The sequence below is a fragment of the Podarcis cretensis genome (genome assembly GCF_951804945.1).
Source record: "Podarcis cretensis genome assembly, chromosome: 5".
NCBI lineage: Eukaryota > Metazoa > Chordata > Lepidosauria > Squamata > Lacertidae > Podarcis > Podarcis cretensis.
The window spans coordinates 73,184,877-73,206,008 of NC_137174.1; the positions used below are offsets into that span (position 1 = coordinate 73,184,877).

Below are 21,132 nucleotides of genomic sequence, written 5' to 3' on the forward strand. Positions count from 1 at the left end.
TTGTAATGGGCAGCATGTCTTTGGCATGGTTAAATGGATGGATATTTGGGTTCCTTCTGTCTTTAGTCGTTTGCCCCACACGTTTGCCAGTCAAGTTGTAAATGTGAGAACCATCCCAGAAAGGAAAAAAAGAAAAGAAAAGAGACAGTGCAGTGATGCAGCTGCTTGCCTGACACTTCCCTTGTATGAATTACAGTACTGGGTTGACAATGCTGTTTGCCGTATGGCTCATATGCTCATCCAATCTGCAACCAAAATCCATTTGTAGGCATGCATGCCTGGTGATAATTTAGCAGCACTGCATCAATCCTTTTGGAGCCACTGTATGGAGGGGTCACCATCATGACATCATGACATCACTGGTCCTGAAAGACCTACATTCGCTCCCAGTACGTTTCCAAGCACAATTAAAAGTGTTGGTGCTGACCTAGCCTCGGCCCAGTATAACTGAAGGAGTGTCTCCACCCCCATCATTCGGCCCGGACACTGAATTCCAGATCCGAGGGCCTTCTGGCGGTTCCCCCTCACTGCAAGATGTGAGGTTACAGGGAACCAGGCAGAGGGCCTTCTCGGTAGTGGCGCCTTCCCTGTGGAATGCCCTCCCATCAGAAGTCAAGGAAATAAACAACTATCTGACTTTTAGAAGACATCTGAAGGCAGCCCTGTTTAGGGAAGTTTTTAATGTTTGATGTTTTATCATGTTTTTAATATGCAATAAATTATAATTATCATCATCATCATCCTCTGCAGGGGCATGTGTTCCCACAGAGGCTTTCTTTGGTGCTCCTCCTTCCACTGATTAAACTTGAAAGAAGCATGTATCCTGTAGAATAGGGTGTGGGTTGTGTGTGTGTGTGTGTGTGTGTTGCCCACAACAGTTTTCCCAGTTGGATAATGTGCCCACTGGCCCAAACAGTTTGCAGCCACTGCTGTGTAGCTGTTACAGTAACACCTTCCACTGTAATGTCCACAATAAACCAATATACTATCTGGGAATCCTGATTATAGGTTTATAGGCTGGAGGGACCAAAGGGTATTTAAATATAACCTGTTGGCCCAAACCTGCTCCCTCCATGCCTTCTTACCATCCCCAATTAATTTATGTTATTTGGATCACAGTGTGCCACAAATTGAAAGCAGGAGTAATTGGGCTGTCATAAGAAGGGACCTACTGGATGAGATGATAAGTAGACTTGTCCAACGTCCAACGTCTTTTTTCATATTTAAGCAGGCCATGAAAACAACCAGCCTCCCTCTAGCAACTCCTGTTATGAGGCATGGGCCCTTTGAACAATGGCTAACAACCACTGACAGATTTATCATCTATGAATGTGTCCTATCTTCCTTTAAAACCATTTAAGCTAAGAGCTATAATCACCACACGTTGTGGCAGCAAATACCCAGTGGCGTAGCGTGGGTTGTCAGCACCCGGGGCAAGGCAAGTAATTTGCGCCCCCTAACCCATGGATTTGCGCCCCCTAACCCGTGGATTTGCGCCCCCTAACCCTAACCCCCAGATGTTGCGCCCGGTGCGGCCGGGCCCCCCTACACCCCCCACGCTACGCCACTGCAAATACCGGTACTTTAAATTTATGCATTGTGTAAAGAAGTACTTTGTCTTGTGTGTCCTAAATCTAACTCTCCATCAACGTCATTAGTGACCCTGAGTTTTAATTAGAGAGGGAAAAACTTCTCTACACATTCTTCCGCAATTTGATAAACCTCTGTCATATTCCCCTTTAGTCATCTTCCCCACCCCCTTTTAAAAAATAGCAATCCCTGAACACTCTAGCATTTTCTCATGGGGGATGTGCTCCAGGCTTTTTATAAACCTGATTGCTCTTTTTGAACCTTTTCTAGTTGTTTTAATAACATTTGTTTTTTTAAAAAAAGGAGGAAATCAGGATATTGCAAGCTTTCCAACAGAGTGTGTGCTAAAGCTAACACCCCTGTTTACAGGCAAATGAGGGCTCTTCTCACTTTGGCCCAGTGAGTACTGCCCATAGCACCCACTTCCCCTGCCCCTCAAGTTCATCTAGGGCAGGGCAGCGGAAGGGGATGGCCGTGGGTAGGCCATTGTGGGGAGTCTTCTCCACTGGGACTATGTGTACTGGAATCCCCAGCAGAAAATGATGCAGCAAACAGTGCCTTCAGGAGGCAAACAGCAGCCTCAGGTGTGTCATTGGGTGGGTTAAAAAGGTGAAATTCTCTCCTCTGTGCCACAGTCCTAATCTGTTTTTTTTTGGAGGGGCGGTATCCAGCTGGAAGCTGTGTGCTTCACCAAGGACAGCAACAAGGACTGAGATAGCTCTTTTGTGTACAAAAGCAATGAAAACCAAACACGGATTGCCATTTTGCAAAAAATAATATACAATAAGCCACAATGTAATGAATTGGGGGAGCAAGCCTAACTATGGGGAGCCAGTGTAAATTATCCTAGCTGCAGCGTTACTGGCAAAAGTTATGCCAGATCCAGACTCTGTTCAGGAGCAGGGCTAAGCCTAGGAGAAACAAGCCTTTTAAACCACTTTTTTTGATTGCTCAACTTATGCCGGGTTCCCAGGGTCACGTGGCCATGCTGTGTCCCAGCTGAGCCAGGATGGGCAAGAGATGCTGGCATATCTCTACTTGGGCCAGGTGAGGAAGTTATGCTGGTGTAACCCAGCTGAGCTTGGAACATCCTGGCTCAGTCAGAGATCCACTGGATTCTTAACCCCATAACCCTGACTGTTCTAGGGTTCAGATTGTGCCCTTAATTTCAGAAATATAAAACCTATAATAATGCATTTAATGCAAAATGATAATACTGTAAAACACCTTTTTTGGCCAATATTACAACTTAAATGTAAATGCAAATAACTGATACAGCTATTTCACAGGGAAAATAATCTACAATAAAGGTAAAGGTAAAGGTACCCCTGCCCGTACGGGCCAGTCTTGACAGACTCTAGGGTTGTGCGCCCATCTCACTTAAGAGGCCGGGGGCCAGCGCTGTCCGCAGACACTTCCAGGTCAGGTGGCCAGTGTGACAAGCTGCATCTGGCGAGCCAGCGCAGCACACGGAACGCCGTTTACCTTCCTGCTGGTAAGCGGTCCCTATTTATCTACTTGCACCCGGGGGTGCTTTCGAACTACTAGGTTGGCAGGCGCTAGGACCGAACGACGGGAGCGCACCCCGCCGCGGGGATTCGAACCGCCGACCATGGAATCGGCAAGTCCTAGGCGCTGAGGTTTTACCCACAGCGCCACCCGCGTTGTAAATTATTTGTGCAGATAGAAATGACTTACATCTATTCTGTATTTTTAAATATACTTTTTTTGTGCATGGTTGCAATTGGCCACTTTTTTTTTTTTTTTGCTGTTCTCAATTCTGAATCATTTATCTCACCCTCATAAATTCATCTCCGCGCTCATTTCTGACTTAGATGATTTATAAATAAACATCATTTTTTCTGTTTATATTATTATTGTTATTGTTATTATTAAATGTATATGCCCATGTGGTTTGTTACCCATTTACAACTATAAGATCAATTATGAAATCCATATATAATTAAAATGCACAGTAAAAATTATTCCACCAGAACATTAAAAACATTAATAATTGAAATGTACTATATTACAAGCCTGTGAAAAAGCCTGCTAATGTTGTAATAGCAAGGGAATTTCAAAGCAAAATCCCTCCCCCAACACACTGTTTGTCCTGGGAAGTTTTGGATGCTATAATTGTTATTTACATTCTTTACCAATTTTCTAATAGCATTCCTTAACATACCTAAACAGATATAGTATCCTCCCTTGCTTCGCCTTGCTGCTTCCTTGGCAGGTCATTGCATCCAAATACCGCTGATTTAATTCTTTGGGTGGCTGTGCCCTCTCTTCAGGCGTTGTGGCCAAAATGCTTTATATACTGTTGCATGCTACCCCACTCTTCAAGTGGCGAGAGATTCCAGGGGTTCCAGGCAGAGGCATAGCATGGGGGAAAGGGGCCTACCAGGGCAGTTGCCCCAGGCACAAAAAAATTTAGGCACACCTCTGCAGCTGCTCCATGTCCTGCCCGTCTGCCTCACCTGAGCAGCATGCTGAGCAAGAACTGGGAGAGGATGAGCCCTTGAATCCCTTGGCCACACAGCGTGCAGCACCAGTGGAAGAGATGGGTGGACGGTGAGACTTGTGGCCACGGTGGCACTCCCCAGCTCAAGGAAGAGCACACACATGTCCAGCCACTACCCTGCAGCTCCGGCTTGTGACATCAGCGCGCCGCATGGAGGCCCCAGTGAGAGGGCATAATACTTGCCCTAGAGGGTGCAATACCCAGGTTTGGTTTCCTTGGAATAATGAGGGACAGCATAGACCAGGGGTCACCAAACTTTTTCAGCAGGAGGCTGGTCCACGGTCCCTCAGACCTTGTGGGAGGCTGGACTATATTTTTTTTTGGGGGGGGGGAATGAACAAATTCCTATGCCCCACAAATAACCCAGAGATGCATTTTAAATAAAAGCACACATTCTACTCATGTAAAAACATGCTGATTCCCAGACCGTCTGCGGGCCAGATTTAGAAGGCATTTTGGCTGGATCCAGCCTCTGGGCCTTAGTTTGCCTACCCATGGCATAGACTCTGGTATCTTTATGGTGTATCATTTATTTACACAAATATACATCCAGGGCTGACAGCATTAACACCCTGGAAGGTCTTGCTTCTCCCATAGTCGCAGCCTTGGACTCAAGCAGGAATCCATCGTGGCTCTCAGCCTCTGGCTTCTACCTGCTTCTTCCCAGCTCTCACATGCTCCGCTTAGACTGTTGTCCTTCTCACTGCCAGCCAGGTGAGGTTTCATTTTGCCACGAGGCTCATTCAGCCTGTGGAAAAGAAGATATAGCAAATATTTTAAAACCAACCATAAAGAGCACATGAGTGTTCACAAAGTGGTGTAGGAAGGAGGAAAGAAAAACATGGTGTGTTGTAGGGGGTTAGAGTGTTGTATCAGGACCTGGGAGACCAGGGTTCAAATCCCCACTCAGCTGGGAAGCTCACTGGGTGACCTTGGGCCAGTCACTCACTCTCAGCCTAGCCTACTTCACAGAGTTGTTGTGAGGCTAAAATGGGGAGGAGGAGAACTACATAGGCCACCTTAAGCTCCTCAGAGGGAAGTTGAGATATAAATGTAAGTAAGTTTGGTCTCTACCACTGAACTATGGCTCCTCTGCCATAGGGTCTCATCTCAGGGCAGGTGCTTCCACTGAGATACTGCCTTTGAGCAGTGCGCTCTGAACATGCTCAGAGGAACTCTGAGGCTCTCCCTCATTTGTCTCCCCAGCAACTGGCACTCAGCGGCTTGCCACCTCTGAATTTGGGTGTAGGGTTGGCTCCTGCCTTGAGAGGGCCCCGGGCAAGATGCCCTCTGTCATTCAGCCCTTTTGAACTTCGTTGGCTGCAATGGCTCCAAGCAGCACTGGGCAGCTGTGTATACATTCCTCTTTAATTTCCCACAGTGTCCCAGAGATGAGGGAAATCAAAAGCATGGCTAGATCCAGCTGACTGGCACTGCTCAGAGTGCTGGGCCAGAAAAATAAAAACAAGGAGGGGTAGTAAAATAATAATAATGGGAGCACTGAGCAGGCGAGACATGCTGCCCTGGCATTTGGATCAAGGCAGTTTCTCAAGGGTGTCAGGTGCAGATGCCAGCCCTGCCTATATGTTCCTGTTTAGTTGTTACACTGCAATGTGTTATACGTAGGGCTGCCTTTGAATATGGTTTGGAAGCTTCAGCTGGTGGAGAATTCAGTGGCTAGGTTGCTCACTGGGACAAGACAGAGCATATTTCACCGATCCTGGCTTGACAGCACTGGCTGCCAGCTAGTTTCTGGGTCCAATTCAAAATGCTGGTTTTGACGTATAAACCCTTAAATGGCTCAGGACTACAATACCTGAATGACCGCCTCTCCCCATATAAACAGTCTCAGAGTCTGCGTTCATCAGAGGACCTTTTTTACCATTTTGTTTTACTTATTTACTAGTTTTTATCCTTTATTTTATTCTGTGAACTGCCCTGAGATCTTATGATAAAGGCTGGTGTATAACTCAAACAATCAATCAATCAAAGAAGCAAATAAAAGCCGCTGAGTTTATTTAATACACTTCTAAAACCATCAAAGCAAGTCCTCATCACCACACCTTATGGCAGAGGATGTTGTGAACAGATCATGAATTGTATAAGGGGTAGAGGTAGAAACATACCTGTGGCAGCATAGTGAACTTAAAAGGCCTGTAGAATGGATCAGAGCGATAGTATGAGGGGAAATGTCTGGGAAGGCATAGATAAGGAGTGTAGCGGTTGTGGCCTCTCGGGAACAACAGCTAAGACTCAGACAAGACAAGATGCCCATTGCACAATTACCAATTGCACAATTTCTAAAAACAAGAACAATTTACAGGTGTGGGGGCCCTGATTCAGATTGCTAGCCTGGCATGGGGGTAGGAGGGCTTTAACTCTTTGCCTCCTGCTCCACTCCCAGTCTAAATCACAGTCTCAACGCCTGCAATTTACAATTCTGTAGGAAATTCCATGCACCAGGCAGTTTGCTACACATATTTCTCAACAGCAAAAAAGTTTTTACATTAAGTAGTGCTTTCTCCATGTCCCAAATATCTGCATCAGCTATAAGGTGTACTAGTTTTGGTGTGTTTACTATTTTCACTTTAGAGAATGGGCACTGGCCACAGTTTCTTTCTGCATGATCATTGATCTCTGCTACTGGAAAGTAAAGCTTTGGCTGTTTGAGATTAAGCTCACAAGATTAAACTCCCTATTCATTCTCTTGCAAAAAAAAACAACAACAAATATCAGCTTCTAGAAGCACTGCAAATGATGCTGCTTTATCTGGCCAGATAATACTTGAAAGTTAGAAGGGCTGCTTACAGAAATGTTAGTCTTGCACTTAAGTAATGGTTCACACACCTTCCCTGGCATTGTTCCCCAGTTTAAAAAAACTGTACAAGAGTAATCCATTAGCTCTGCTTTCTTGTAATGATAATGCTAGGTGAAATAAAAATTCCAAATGTTTGAATCATTCTGAATGTATTTTTCAAAGTTGCCTGTACTTAAAGTCCTTCTAAACCCTAAATTGGCTTCTCTGGTCACCAATCTCACCTACTCTCATTGTTGCCCTTGTATGCGTACCTGCCTTCTTAAGCATTGCCTCACCTTTTACCTCTACTGCTGTCCTCTTCTGCTCCTCATTATTACATCGTCTGTTCCCTCAGATTAAGAAACACAGATGTTTTTTCTCCTTTGCTTCCGGCCATTTCTCCAGACTATAATCTGCATTTGGAGCAATGTGATGATAGCGGTTTCTGTAATGCTTAGTTGACATGGTGATTATGTAACACAAAAGACTCAGTACATGCCTCATTACTGCCCACTGCTCACTTTTTACAGTTTGACCAAATTCTATGAGTAAATCAGTAATCCTTTTATACAGCGTCAGCTGGTACAAATCTGTTCTTAAAACAAAGGTCGAGGTGATGTAAAAATTTTTTTGTGGCTGGATGTTATTAATCAAGTGCCAATCCAGAACAGGTCCCATTGATTGTGCCTTCAATCAAGTAAACAAAATATAATCCCACAATTGTCAATGAAATCAGGAACAAGAAGTTATATTGGCTCTAGTTCACAGTCAAAGTTTCAGATTGCAGCAGTCTTTTCACAGTATCTTATTACTATCCTATTCTATGCACTCTTCTTGTGCTAATTTTATCCAACTTTAATGTTTCCTATTTCAGTTTATTTTTGAGTGTCATCACCAAATAGCAACTTTTGTGAGCCTGTTAAATAGTCCACAGGGCTTTTTTTTTTTTTTTTAGGAGGGGAAGGGAATAATCAAAGGAATGGATTGCATTGCAATTAGTGTAATCATAACTATTCTTATAGACTGTGATTCAAATAAATGCTATTTATATCTGCCAGCCAGATTATGCAGAGGTCAAGTACTGTCCAGTAATTATTCTTGAGTTTGCAAAGCTGTTTCATTTGGCATTGTGGCTTCAGATTCAATTCATACAGTAAATCAAAAGTAATACAATTAAATGCCTAGCTATAAGCGAGATCCTGTGCATGTTTACTCAGAAGTAACTGTGTTCAGTGGAGCTTTCTTCCAGGTAAATGTTTTTAGACTTGCAGCCTAAGTATTTGATGTATACAGAAATACATATTCTAGGGCAGGCTTCCTCAACCTCTGCCCTCCAGATGTTTTGAGACTACAGTTCCCATCATCCCTGACCACTGGTCCTGCTAGCTAGGGATCATGGGAGTTGTAGGCCAAAAACATCTGGAGGGCCGAGGCTGAGGAAGCCTGTTCTAGGGTAAAGTGTATTTTAGTGAAAATAACACATAAAGTTGCATCATATTACGGGAAATTGCTTTCAAAGATATCAAAGGCATATCCAATAGAATTCAATGTAGCTTATTCCCAGTTAAGTGGAGTTAAGAATGCAGCCTTAGTTCTCACTAAACGTGCATAGGACTACGCAACATGGTCTTGGCTATACATTATCTACAGAGAGCTGCCTAGTGCATATAAGTACCATATACTCTGATCCCCTCCCCACATTACTAACGGCCCTCAAATGCAAAGCTTTTCAACATTATAAGCAAACTTTCTTGATTGCTAGCTCCGTTATTCTTTTAACAAACTTGATATAACATGCTCCTTCAAAACCTATTTCACCTTTCAGTTTTGTTTTGTTTTTTCTGTTGCTGCTATTCACATCAAAGAGACTGGTGTGCAGCAGCAATATAAGAATATATGCGTACTCTTAGGCAGTGCTTATAAAAGACCCCCCAACCCCAGAAAAAATAGAAGCTGGAACTCATCATGAAGTTATTACAGTAAGCGTCACACCAAAAAAAGGAGAGGTGCCAGTTCGTCTTACTCTTGAGTACTCTGGGGGGGGGGGGGGGAGCACTACTCTTAGGGTAGTCATATGGGGAAAAAGGACATAACTCCTGTAAAAGAGCACAGGAACCTTGCACCTTAAAAGTTGTATAGAAGAAGGGATGGCAGCAGGGGTAGTTATCTTCTTGAAGTCCCTTTTCTATTACCACTATTAAAGGTGCAGAAGCCCTGTGCTCTTTTTCACCAGGCTATCTTTTTTTCCACCAGGCTATCCTCGGCTAAATGTGTAACTTTTTCAGTAATAATTAGTAAAGAGACTTGCCAACCGACCGTTTGTGTGTGTTCTGCACCAACAATTTGTTAATTCCTTTTTTTAAAAAAAAATAATATTTATTCCAATTTTTAAAATTACAAAAGAAAACACTAGATTAAGCAGAAAAAAAACAAAACCATGAATACAGACAAGCAAGATTAAAAAAGAAAAAAAACCCAGAAAAATACAAGCAATTAAGAGAAAAAAAAAGAAAATGAAAAAGAAAAATGAATCAAACCTTCCCATAACTTATTTTCCATTTGCTTATTTCCTTGACCTCCTCACACCTCCCTTTTTTGTATTCTATTTCAATTAGATATTTCAGCAAATCCTTTCCCTCTTTGTTTTTATCCCAATACTTTATCTTTACATACTGTAATTTTACACTCTCTTCTTTCACCATAATTTATCTTAATATACTGTAATTTTACATTCTCTTCTTCCACCAATTAACAAACCATTTTTACTTTGTTTAATCTTATTTTTCATTAAAGTTAATATATTTGAACTTAATCTCTTAAGAACATTTCCCCTAGGGTCATAAAATTTCATTCCACGATTTTTCCATCCCTCATTAAATTTTTAAAGTCTCCTTATAAACACTTTAAATTCCCAGTCTTCTTCCACCGTCTCCTCTCCCTGGTCTCGGCCCCTGCCGTCACTTCCGTCCACCCCCAACAGTCCATCAACCTGGAGATCTTATGTCCGAGGCTCTTAATTCTTCTTCCCGTCCCTTCTGCCAGATTTCTTGATGATCTTTGATACTAACAAGCAGATCTCGGGGATGCTCCAACCCAACAATACTTTTATTCCTTCTTAATAAATCAGCTAAGTCTCCATGGTTAAAACTAGAGCCCATAAAGCATTCCAAATCTTGTTTTGCAATTCCTCCAAATCCAAAGGCCCCAAAGGCTCCAATCTTCTCCTGGCCCAAATCCATATCCCAAAAGTCAATTGATCCCTGAATAAGGGAATCTCTCCAACTTTCCATTTCCAGTTCAGGCCAGGCTCCCATCTAAATAATCTGGTTTTTTCTAGTTACAGTCATATAGGGCCTCAATTTGTAATCCTCCATTTGCATCTGTAAGGTTGAGGCTCCCCCTTGTATTGCTTTATATTCAACATCAACAACTTTCTCCTTCTCCAATTCATCCATTTGTTCAATTAAAGTAGATTCCTGTGCCGGATCAACTTCTGTGCTGATGCCCACTTTTGTTCCCAAGATATCAATACTAGTAGCCATGTCATCTTTCTGTTTATGCAGCTTTCCCAAAAGATAAATTGCCTTATTCAATACAGACACTACCTCTTCCTTAGCCGACATTCTTGGGATGTTCAAGGTCAAAACCTGGTTTCCCACAGTCTTTATCTTAAAGCCAAAATCTCCAGCTGCACTTTTGTAACAATGTCCCAAAACTCCCTCTAGAGGAAGACAGTCTCCATTTGTATCAATCCTTTCCAGCACAATTCCAAAGGTAAAATAGTAACACTTTTCAGTTACCTTTTCTTCTTTTTAAGCGCAGAAGCAGACGATGGAAACAATGTCTTTCTTTTATGGCTAGCTGTCAAATTTATCCTGTTCACCATCAAAGGACTTTTTACAAACCGTTCCCAGGTTCAGAGACGCGGTTTTTGACTTTCTCCTGCAGAATCACTTGGTCAAAATTCCCCCCCCTCTTCTCCTACTTCCAAGGGGGTTAAGTAGTTTCAATCAGTGGAGTTTTAATCCCTTTCATGAGACTTTCCAAGACCTTAGTTAACGACTACTTTGCCTCAGTCTGTTTACAGAAAGGGAAGGTGGACTTCCTGTTTGAACCTTCCCCGTTCGGTGCCAAATTAAATTGTTTTAAAAGTCCAAATTTCAGTTCTACTCACGGGTTGTTGTTTAAAATCCAATTACCCACAGGAAAAAAGTCAGCGCTCTCCGACAGCAGCAATGCGGCTTCACTCCGTGAAAGAAGCAGTCGATTCAAAGCACCGCGCCACTCACCCCACGTCGCTCCGGATTCCTGATACCGGGTCTCCCCGTGAGTAGGGGAGGCGCAAAAGGTGCCAGTCGAATCCCAAGTTCACAGGCTTCTCCACCTGTGATTTCTGAGGGTCTCCGCCTTCGCCGTGGCGGTCAGACCCTGTTTTTCACGGAGCAAGTTCCTCCCGAACGGAGGAGCTCCGCCATTGCCGGAGGCGCCAACCCGGAAGTCCCAACAATTTGTTAATTCCATTTCTAACCTTGGGAGGAATTCAGTGTGGTGCTATGGCAATCATTCCTTCCACACAAGCATTTCACCTTGCCAGACAGAATTATCCACCCACCCATTGTTCTTGGGTTCTCCCATGCCAATTTTGGGGGTACAGGGGGAGGAGAAGATGAAAAGCCCCACTATGCTAGCAGAAGTCCTTTGTATTAAATCTGGCCCCTAGAAATTAATTTGGTGTTCACTCTGCCCGCTCCATGCTAAATTAGCAGTGCAATCCTGTACATGTTTACTCAGAAGTAAGCCCTCTTGAGTTCAGTGGATCCCAGCTTGCACACCAGCAGCATTTGGTGACCCATAGCCTACTGATGGATCCTTGTGCACCATTTGCAACTCTCCAGGAAATTACATTATTTCAATAATGAACTGGAAAAACAATCTAAAGAAATCACATTGAAGAACAATGAATCCTGAAATTAGACAGCTGATATGTTGCTTAACTGGAAATCAAAATTTGTGATTATCTGAAGGAGCTAGGTTTTTATCAAGTAGGCAAAGCTCCACACATTTTGAATGCATATGTGTTCATAGCTAGAATCCATTGGAGACGTTGGTTACCTTCCAGTGTCTGTTTGGCTGCCTTCCAGAAGAAAATCCAGTTCACAAATGGTTGCACAGCATGTTAAGATTTGGGGAACTGACATATTTCCTTGCATCTCATCATCTCATAATTTTGCTGTATGTTGTCTATACTTATTGAAGGCTTAATAATTGGATTTTATTATACTGGTTCTAGCAATCACCAAGAAAACATATAAAGCTCTAGTGAATTCATGTTTGATGCTCACAATGCATGAAACAATTTTAGTATATTGGCATTTTGCTTTGCTAGCAGTATTCTAGAATTACGGACCTGACTCACCAGTTCCTTGCATTTGTAGTCAGGTCCCTCCTTCTGTAAACTGCTGCTTAAGCAAAATTCTCCACTTACTTAGGCTTGTTCTTATAATTTGAATTCGTTTTGTCTCTTCCACTTGGGTGAATTTCAGTCTACAATACAAGACTGAGAAGTGTTAAGTATTTAAAAGGAACAGTAGGCAGGTGGAGTCTAGTGGCTAGAGAACCCAGTATTTACTGAACACTCTTTGCACTCTTTTCTTCCTTGTGTGAAAACTGGAATGCATCAGGTTTCCCAGTAAGAGATAGGCCTGGCCATGATAACAACATTGCCCTTGAATTGCCGTGATAGACACATAACTTGGCAATTACATTCAGTTTAGTGAACTCACTGTGTGCCGCAGTTGCTGCAAACATAATAATCCTTTCTACCTGCTTGACTTCAGTTACTCTCTCATTGACTGGGAAAATGTACATTCAAACTGTTTTAAAGACAATGTTTTAGAATTTTGCATTTGGAACAGGGGAGGCAATCCTAAATTTAATCCCGAGTGGCACTCAAGACTAGGGTTGTTGTTATTGAGGGAGCCCAATTGGCAAATGGTCCAGATCTTTTGCACCGGAGCACAGATCTGCTCACTAGAAGGACGGATCCTGAAGCTGAGGCTCCAATACTTTGGCCACCTCATGAGAAGAGAAGACTCCCTGGAAAAGACCCTGATGTTGGGAAAGATGGAGGGCACAAGGAGAAGGGGACGACAGAGGACAACATGGTTAGACAGTGTTCTCGAAGCTACCAGCATGAGTTTGACCAAACTGCGGGAGGCAGTGGAGGACAGAAGTGCCTGGCGTGCTCTGGCCCATGGGGTCACGAAGAGTTGGACACGACTAAACGACTAAACAACAACAACAGATCTTCTGCCCCCAACCCTTAAAACACACACCTTAAAAATCCTGTTGTTTACAGGGTGGCTGGGTGTGCTGTGAAGTGATGGAGAGACTTCCCACTATCTTAATTTCATCAGAGGTCTAAATTTGTATACATACATATAAATTAGCATATGAACATATTATGCAAATTTGTACCATGGACCTGTGCCCTGGTTCCAGTGATTTGTTTGTAATTTCAGCCTTTTAGATTTCAGTCATAGATCTCTTTAGGAATGCAGTCAGCATTGTGCTTTAATCTTTATTTGTGAAAATAACAGTTTGGTCAGTGACCCACATACCAACCGCCTACGTAGGCATAAATAGCTGAGATAGCTTGCTTTGTCTACCTACCTGGCTCAAGTACCGTCTTACCCTGAGTGGGGTTTACTACCTGCAAAAGGTATGAAAAGTACATCAGAAAATATTTGTTTCCTACACAGACACATTCCTTAGGCTGGAACACAATCCGTTTCAACAGCCACGTTTCTGTCTGAACACTTTTACTTCCTACAGTCAAAATATAGGTAAAGGTAAAGGTAAAGGTACCCCTGCCCGTACGGGCCAGTCTTGACAGACTCTGGGGTTGTGCGCCCATCTCACTTAAGAGGCCAGGGGCCAGCGCTGTCCGGAGACACTTCCGGGTCACGTGGCCAGCGTGACATCGCTGCTCTGGCCAGAGCCAGAGCCAGAGCCAGAGCCGCACACGGAAACGCCGTTTACCTTCCCGCTGGTAAGCGGTCCCTATTTATCTACTTGCACCCGGAGGTGCTTTCGAACTGCTAGGTTGGCAGGCGCTGGGACCGAGCAGCGGGAGCGCACCCCGCCGCAGGGATTCGAACCGCCGACCTTTCGATCGGCAAGCCCTAGGCGCTGAGGCTTTAACCCACAGCGCCACCTGCGTCCCCACAGTCAAAATATATGTGATGCTTAATATAATTTTACATATTAATTACATATTACATACCTGGTGTCGCTAGGGAATTCTAAGAAACAAAAATATATGCTGTATGCTGTTTTGAGATCAGTGGTTAAAATCAGTCAAGCTTTGAAAGGTTCATTCCACCTTCTTGATCCAATTGTATCCAAACACAGACAAGTACCTAGTCCTTGATCTCAGGAGTCATAATGCAAAATTTGGTAATGATATCAAGAGCATAAATATCAACATACATAAAGAACAGGTAGATAACTTTTCAGATTATCGTATTTTTCGCTCTATAACACGCACCAGACCATAACACGCACATAGTTTTTAGAGGAGGAAAACAAGAAAAAAAATATTCTAAACGAAATAATGGATATATGATTTTTGTGGTTCATGCTGTGGCCACAGACATGTGATCTGACAGTGAGTTTGGAGTAGCCCAATGCAAAAATCCTGAGGATCCATGTGGATCCATGCTTTGTAACCATGGAGGAGGGAAGGAAGGGAAACCATGGATCCTCCGCTCACGACTGCAGCAGATCCCCCCCCCCGCCACCCGCAGGCATTCGCTCCATAACACGCACAGACATTTCCCCTTACTTTCTAGGAGGAAAAAAGTGAGTGTTATGGTGCAAAAAATACGGTACATAGTTTTTTTCTCATCCAACCCATCCTCCAAGGATCTGAGGGTGTCATGTATGGTCCATTCTTTTATATTCACAGCCTTTTGGGGTAGGTAAGGTCAAGATCTAACCTACTTTACCAAGGAAGCCTATCTAGCCCCTTCTCTTATGACCTTTTGCCAGTAGTCAAAGGTGATTTTATTCATGCAGACCTCTGCAGTGCTGAGACCTTTACTGAAGGGGGTGGTGGCAGAATAGGGAGGGTGGTGGATTTGTGCAACCACCCCCTGTTCAGCCACACAAATTGCACCAGAAAGCAGGAGTTCCGCCACCACTTTGCCATTGCAGCAAAATGATCAACACAAAGTGTGGAGGGCGGGATACTAAGGAAGGTGTGGAGATTGTTGCAGGATATAAAACCAGGTAACTTTGGTTAAAGTTACTTACTTGGCTTAACTTTTAATGTGAAATACTGCTTGCTGGGATATGTTTCTTTATCTTTCTACATATAAAAAGGCTCAAAACTTCTTCTTTTTTAATGAATGCTGAATGTTCAGGGAGGGGTATGAAATATCCAAAGGAGACCAGGCCCTGACATGCCTTCCTGTTGCTTTAATTTTGATAGTGCAGCTGTTTTGTTTGTACAAGCTGTTCCTACACTGGTGATTATGTATACTTCAAGGAGTTCCTTCTTCCGTATGTACCTCCTCCACATTTATTAAGATCATCTCACTTAGCATTTCTCCATTTACTTTTATTAGCGCCAGGAAAGTGGAGAGTCAGACCCTCATCCATACTTCAGAACAGGGGTTTCCAAAGTGTGGTTTGCAGACCGGTGGTCCATAAGCTTTGTTCAACTTGTCCATAGCAGTGACTTTGGCATCTAGGACAGTGTGTTATAATTAATAAACCACAGGCAGCAAAATCATTAAGTAGTTATTAAGAGCCAGTGTGGTGTAGTGGTTAAGAGCGGTAGTCTTATAATCTGGTGAACCAGGTTCGATTCCCCACTCCTCCACATGCAGCTGCTGGGTGACCTTGGGCCAGTCACACTTCTCTGAAGTCTCTCAGCCCCACTCACCTCACAGAGTGTTTGCTGTGGGGGAGGAAGGGAAAGGAGAATGTTAGTCGCTCTGAGACTCCTTAGGGTAGTGATAAAGCGGGATATCAAATCCAAACTCCTCCTCTTCTTCTTCTTCTTCTACTAAGACCCTCAGCAATTTTCAAGTTGTCTAGGGGTGGGAACAAGTTTGGCAACCACTACCATAGTGTGCTCTCTGCTAAGAACACTAGTTTTTGTTATCCTGTGGTCTGATTTTATTTGATATTTTCTGGGAGATTTTAAGTTTTGGTACAACACGTCCTGCACTTAAATGTTGGAAATACTCCTGAGACATATTATCAATCAATAAGTTTCATCAAACAAACAACAATTAAATTATATCAATGTATTTTACCCAAGGACCAGCAAAATTCAATAAGAATGAAGCCCCTTAAAAACCCATTACCTGAGGCATTACATTTTCATGGTCCCTAGTTTGGAAACTAGTATCTTCATCTTTTCACAAGAAATTTCAAACAGTGTTCTTAGACTAAACATGGGGATTTCTTGTATGAACTCTTGATAGAGGTGGCAGCAAGGTGGTGCATGGCACTGAAGCGGTTTTTAATGAAATTGCTTATTTTTTTGAGACTCCCCATCTATGCACACCTGTTGTAGAATGTACTATCATGGTTAATAATAGTACACCCTGCAAGCATTATACTTTGTTTAATTTTGACATAGAACAGGTTTCTCACCCAGTGGGCACATTTTTAATTTTGAGAAAATGCCATTGGTGCCAGTCACAAAATGGCTGCCATGAGGGTGTCACATTGCCAACATAGCTGTCACAGCTAAAGGAGCAGAAAAAGAGAGACAGGAACAAAAAAATCATGAGGTATCTATATCATCACTACACTCACTCACAGAGAGAAGCTCTTTGTACTGCTACTCTTACAACATACAGCAGTGAAAAAGTATCACAGGAGTGCCCTGTATTTTCAACAAGTACTCTTTCTGGCCTTTTTTATCCCTAAGCATCCTTAGAATTGTTGATTGTCAAAATTTTGTTAGAATAAAATTATAAAATAGAAAACCCAACAAGGCTCATCAAGTTCCTAGGGAGTGCCCAGAGTCTTTTCACTGCACATCTTGCTTGGGTCATGAAATGATCCTAAACCACTGTTAGTCCAACTACAATGTATGCCCAGTTATTCAATTCTTATTTCACTTTCCCATCTCATCACTCTAACCCTTTCGTTCTTTAATTTAAAACAAATCAAACGCTGTCATTGCCCTGTTTTCCTCCTCTCCTTCTAGCATTGTGCTGTGTCAGCTAACATTTGCCCTTTCACTGACAGTTCTAATTCAGCACAGTGGCAAAGCAGGCAGAGTGGCACGGACAGTAATAATAGGCTTTTATAAAGTAAACAAAGTCATTCAATGGAGGTCTGGTTTTCTGTTGAAAGAATGAAGCCACCTCTGTTTTGGAATAGTTTTTTGGAAAGCGCTATCAAGTGCTCTGACTCACCTTTTGTTCTCTCCATTTTTCTCCCTTTCCACTATACAGCCCCAAGTGTACCATTGGTCTGCGTCGGAATCAGAATAAATGGAACATCAAAAAATGGAGTGCAAGTGTTCTTGCTTAAATAGTTATTTCCCTTTCACACTGTCCCCTTCCACTGCCTGCATTCCCTTCATATGGTGTTGGGGGACCCCGGCAAAGGTGTGAGATATAGTGTTGGGGGGGGTGCACACCTTATGTGAACAGAGGTGCCACTTCGGATCTTAGCCACACTAGTTTTGTAACAAAGAAACTGTGCAATTGAAACTTAAGGTGCACCCAGCCAACACATTCCATCAGTACAAGGATTTATGCTTGCACAACAGAAATTTTCCCCTCTCCTGCCCTTGCACACACTCCCTAAATCTGTTGTATGGATTCACCCAACGCTGTCATGGCCAACCCAAGGACAATGATGGAGAGGACTAGAGGCTTCTGATCCTGAGGAGAGACCCAATGACTTGGGGGCCAGACAGCCAGATCCTGGGAAGGACCCAAGTAGGTTAATAGAGAAGTCTTCCATCCTCCCTCTGGAGATGCCTAGTCCTTCACCTGCTGAGGAACCACCTTTGGTGCCTCCTATCACTCAGGAATCTACTCCCTCTAGAGAGGTGGCTAGCAGTAAGTCTGATGCTGAGCTGACCCTGTCTCCATCTCCTTCATCACAGACACAGAGATGCCAGTGTCAGCCTGAACATGGCTCATAAGGCCAACCCACCCAAAGAAGTTTCTGCTTGCTTGTCCAGACTTGGGACCCTAGCTACTTCAACACTAAAGCTGTGCCCACCCCACTCTTTAAAAGGAAGGTTCAGTGGGTGTGTCACTTGTTCCATCAATAACTTAGCTTATGCTTTAAAAAAAGGTTAAGGACCCCTGACAGTTAAGTCCAGTCGCGAACGACTCTGGGGTTGCGGCGCTCATCTTGCTTTACTGGCTGAGGGAGCCGACGTTTGTCCACAGACAGTTTTTCTGGGTCATGTGGCCAGCATGACTAAGCTGCTTCTGGTGAAACCAGAGCAGCGCACGGAAACGCCATTTACCTTCCTGCTGGAGCGGTACCTATTTATCTACTTGCACTTCGATGTGCTTTTGAACTGCTAGGTTGGCAGGAGCTGGGACCAAGCAACGGGAGCTCACCCTGTCGCGGGGATTCAAACCACCAACCTTCTGATCGGCAAGCCATAGGTTCAGTGGTTTAGACCACAATACCACCTGCATCTGCTTATGCTTAGCCATGTATGTAACCTTCTGATTACTGTAACCTGTAACATGCTTTATGTACTAATCTAATCTGAAAATTAAAGCCTCTGGGAGAATGAATTGTGAGTTCAAGTTTTTCATTGGATGGGGAAGGACAGGACAGGCGGGGCCATGCAATGCTGGGGGAGGCCATTTCTCTGCATAGACTGAATTATCAGGGAAGGAGGAAAGCCTGGTGTTGTGTCCAATGAAAAAAAGACAGTCATGGAACCAAGAAATTACACAAAACAAAAGAATTGCTGTGAAAATCCCTGAAACGAGAAGTAATCGATTATAGAGTTAAATAAAAAAGTTTAAGGAAAAATTAACCTAGAATTAAACAAAGACTTAACGAGATGCCGGCTACAAAACTCATTTCACTGAACTAATCAGTTTCCTCCGAAGGAAATAAAGAAATTATAAACCTTAAATGATTTTAATTGATATCAAACAAACTCAAGAGCAGGGCTGAAACACTTCCCTGAGTTTCAAAAAAAGGTATGAAAACCTCAATGAAAAAGTTTTAAACATAGTCCTATTTAAGAGAACATTATAAACCTTAAACGATTTTAAATGATTTCAAGCAAACTCAAAAGCATTGAGGTTTTCATACCTTTTTTGTAAACTCAGGGAAGCATTTCAGCCCTGCTCTTGAGTTTGTTTGGTATCTTATAATGTTCTCTTAAATAAGGCTATGTTTAAAACTTTTTAATTGAGGTTTTTGAGTTTGCTTGAAATCATTTTAAATCGTTTAAAGTTTATAATGTTCTCTCAAATAGGACTATGTTTAAAACTTTTTCATTGAGGTTTTCATACCTTTTTTTGGAACTCAGGGAAGCGTTTCAGCCCTGCTCTTGAGTTTGTTTGATATCACTTAAAATCATTTAAGGTTTATAATTTCTTTATTTCCTTCGGAGGAAACTGATTACCGTAGTTCAGTGAAATGAGTTTTGTAGCCGGCATCTCGTTAAGTCTTTGTTTAATTCTAGGTTAATTTTTCCTTGAACTTTTTGATTTTTGTTATTTAATCTAACTCTATAGTCAAGTACTTCTCGTTTCAGGGATTTTCATGGCAATTCTTTGGTGTTGTCTCCAAGGCAGTTGAAGGGCATCAGGAGGCAGGAGCAGATCCAGCACTCAAGAAGGAGCACCCAACTCAAGGCTAAGATTTATTGCTGGGACAGGCATGTCTCTATCTATTTAAAAGTGTGGTGGGTAGGCAAGGCTGACAGTTTAAATAACTTTACACTCCTGTGCAGTCTCAGCTCACTGCTCCTAATCCTGAAATTCATAACCATGGCTTTGTCCCTGAATTGCATTTAGGGAACATTAAAGCTCTTCTCCTAAGTTGGTTTGATATTTGCTGCATCTCTGGCTCTTAAAGGTGTCTGGACTAATTCCTGCTCTTGTTGCTGAGTTTACACTATCTATTTGCTGAAATAAGACTTTGCTTCTTTACATGCAAGCAAGCACACTTGCCATTCTTGGAGAGGAGGATCAGGACAAACTCACTTTGGAGGAGATTTGGGGAGCATTCAGGGAAAGGTGGGAGGGAGATGTTATGTTACACAAGTGGAAATCCTTCTTAGTCAAATGCCATCCTTATATTGGTTGCTGCCAAGGCTTATCATGCAAATTTTGTATTGCTGTTCTGTGTACACAGCAAATTGATAGAAAGAGAGATTATTCATGGGAACATTCTTGTGTATTGTACAGTTTAATCTCTGAATGAGCAGCACTGTTTAAATTATTCAAAATATGGAAGAAATGAAGGTGTCATGTCTGGTGGCATGATAGCAGAATACCACAAAGTTGAAACTATTCCCCCACCCCCAAGAGTAGACTGTACTGCATTCAAAATACCACCATCCTCAAGAAATGGTTGTGATGGCTGGTTTTTTCTTTATTTTTGTTGGTGTTTTCTCCCCATGTCCAAACATATGAGTTTCCCAGCAACCTCTACAAACCATTATCCTGCATTTTGAAGTTCCAGTTTGATAAAACTCAAAAGGCATGCTGGCTAATTCTTGGTATAATCTATGCAACTCAGAGTTTTTGGGTCAAATGTGTAGTTATCAAAGGTTGGACTATGCCGAGAAGTGTGAGAAAAAATAATAATCCAGAGCTATCCAGTTTGAATAAACATTTGTGATCATGGTGCACTTAATATAATGCTTTAGTGCAGAATCAGAGCATGCATATCCAAAAAACATATCTCAGTGTCTCTGAAAAATATGAGACACATTGACTTTTTTCTGGACATCAGTCAATTATATATATATATAAAACCATTTAACAATAGTAGCATTGTTGTTGTTGTTGTTTAGTCGTGTCCGACTCTTCGTGACCCAATGGACGAGAGCACGCCAGGCACTCCTATCTTCCACTGCCTCCCGCAGTTTGGTCAAACTCATGCTGGTAGCTTCGAGAACACTGTCCAATCATCTCGTCCTCTGCCGTCCCCTTCTCCTTGTGCTCTCAATCTTTCCCAACATCAGGGTCTTTTC

The 21,132-nt window shown here is 42.7% G+C and overlaps 1 protein-coding gene across 1 annotated transcript in view; it reads left to right on the top strand.

The window, feature by feature from the left end:
• The window catches only part of COL4A3 (collagen type IV alpha 3 chain), an 82,674-nt gene that overhangs the window by 715 nt on the left and 60,827 nt on the right, over nt 1-21,132 (top strand). The gene's annotated exons all lie outside the window — the stretch shown is intronic.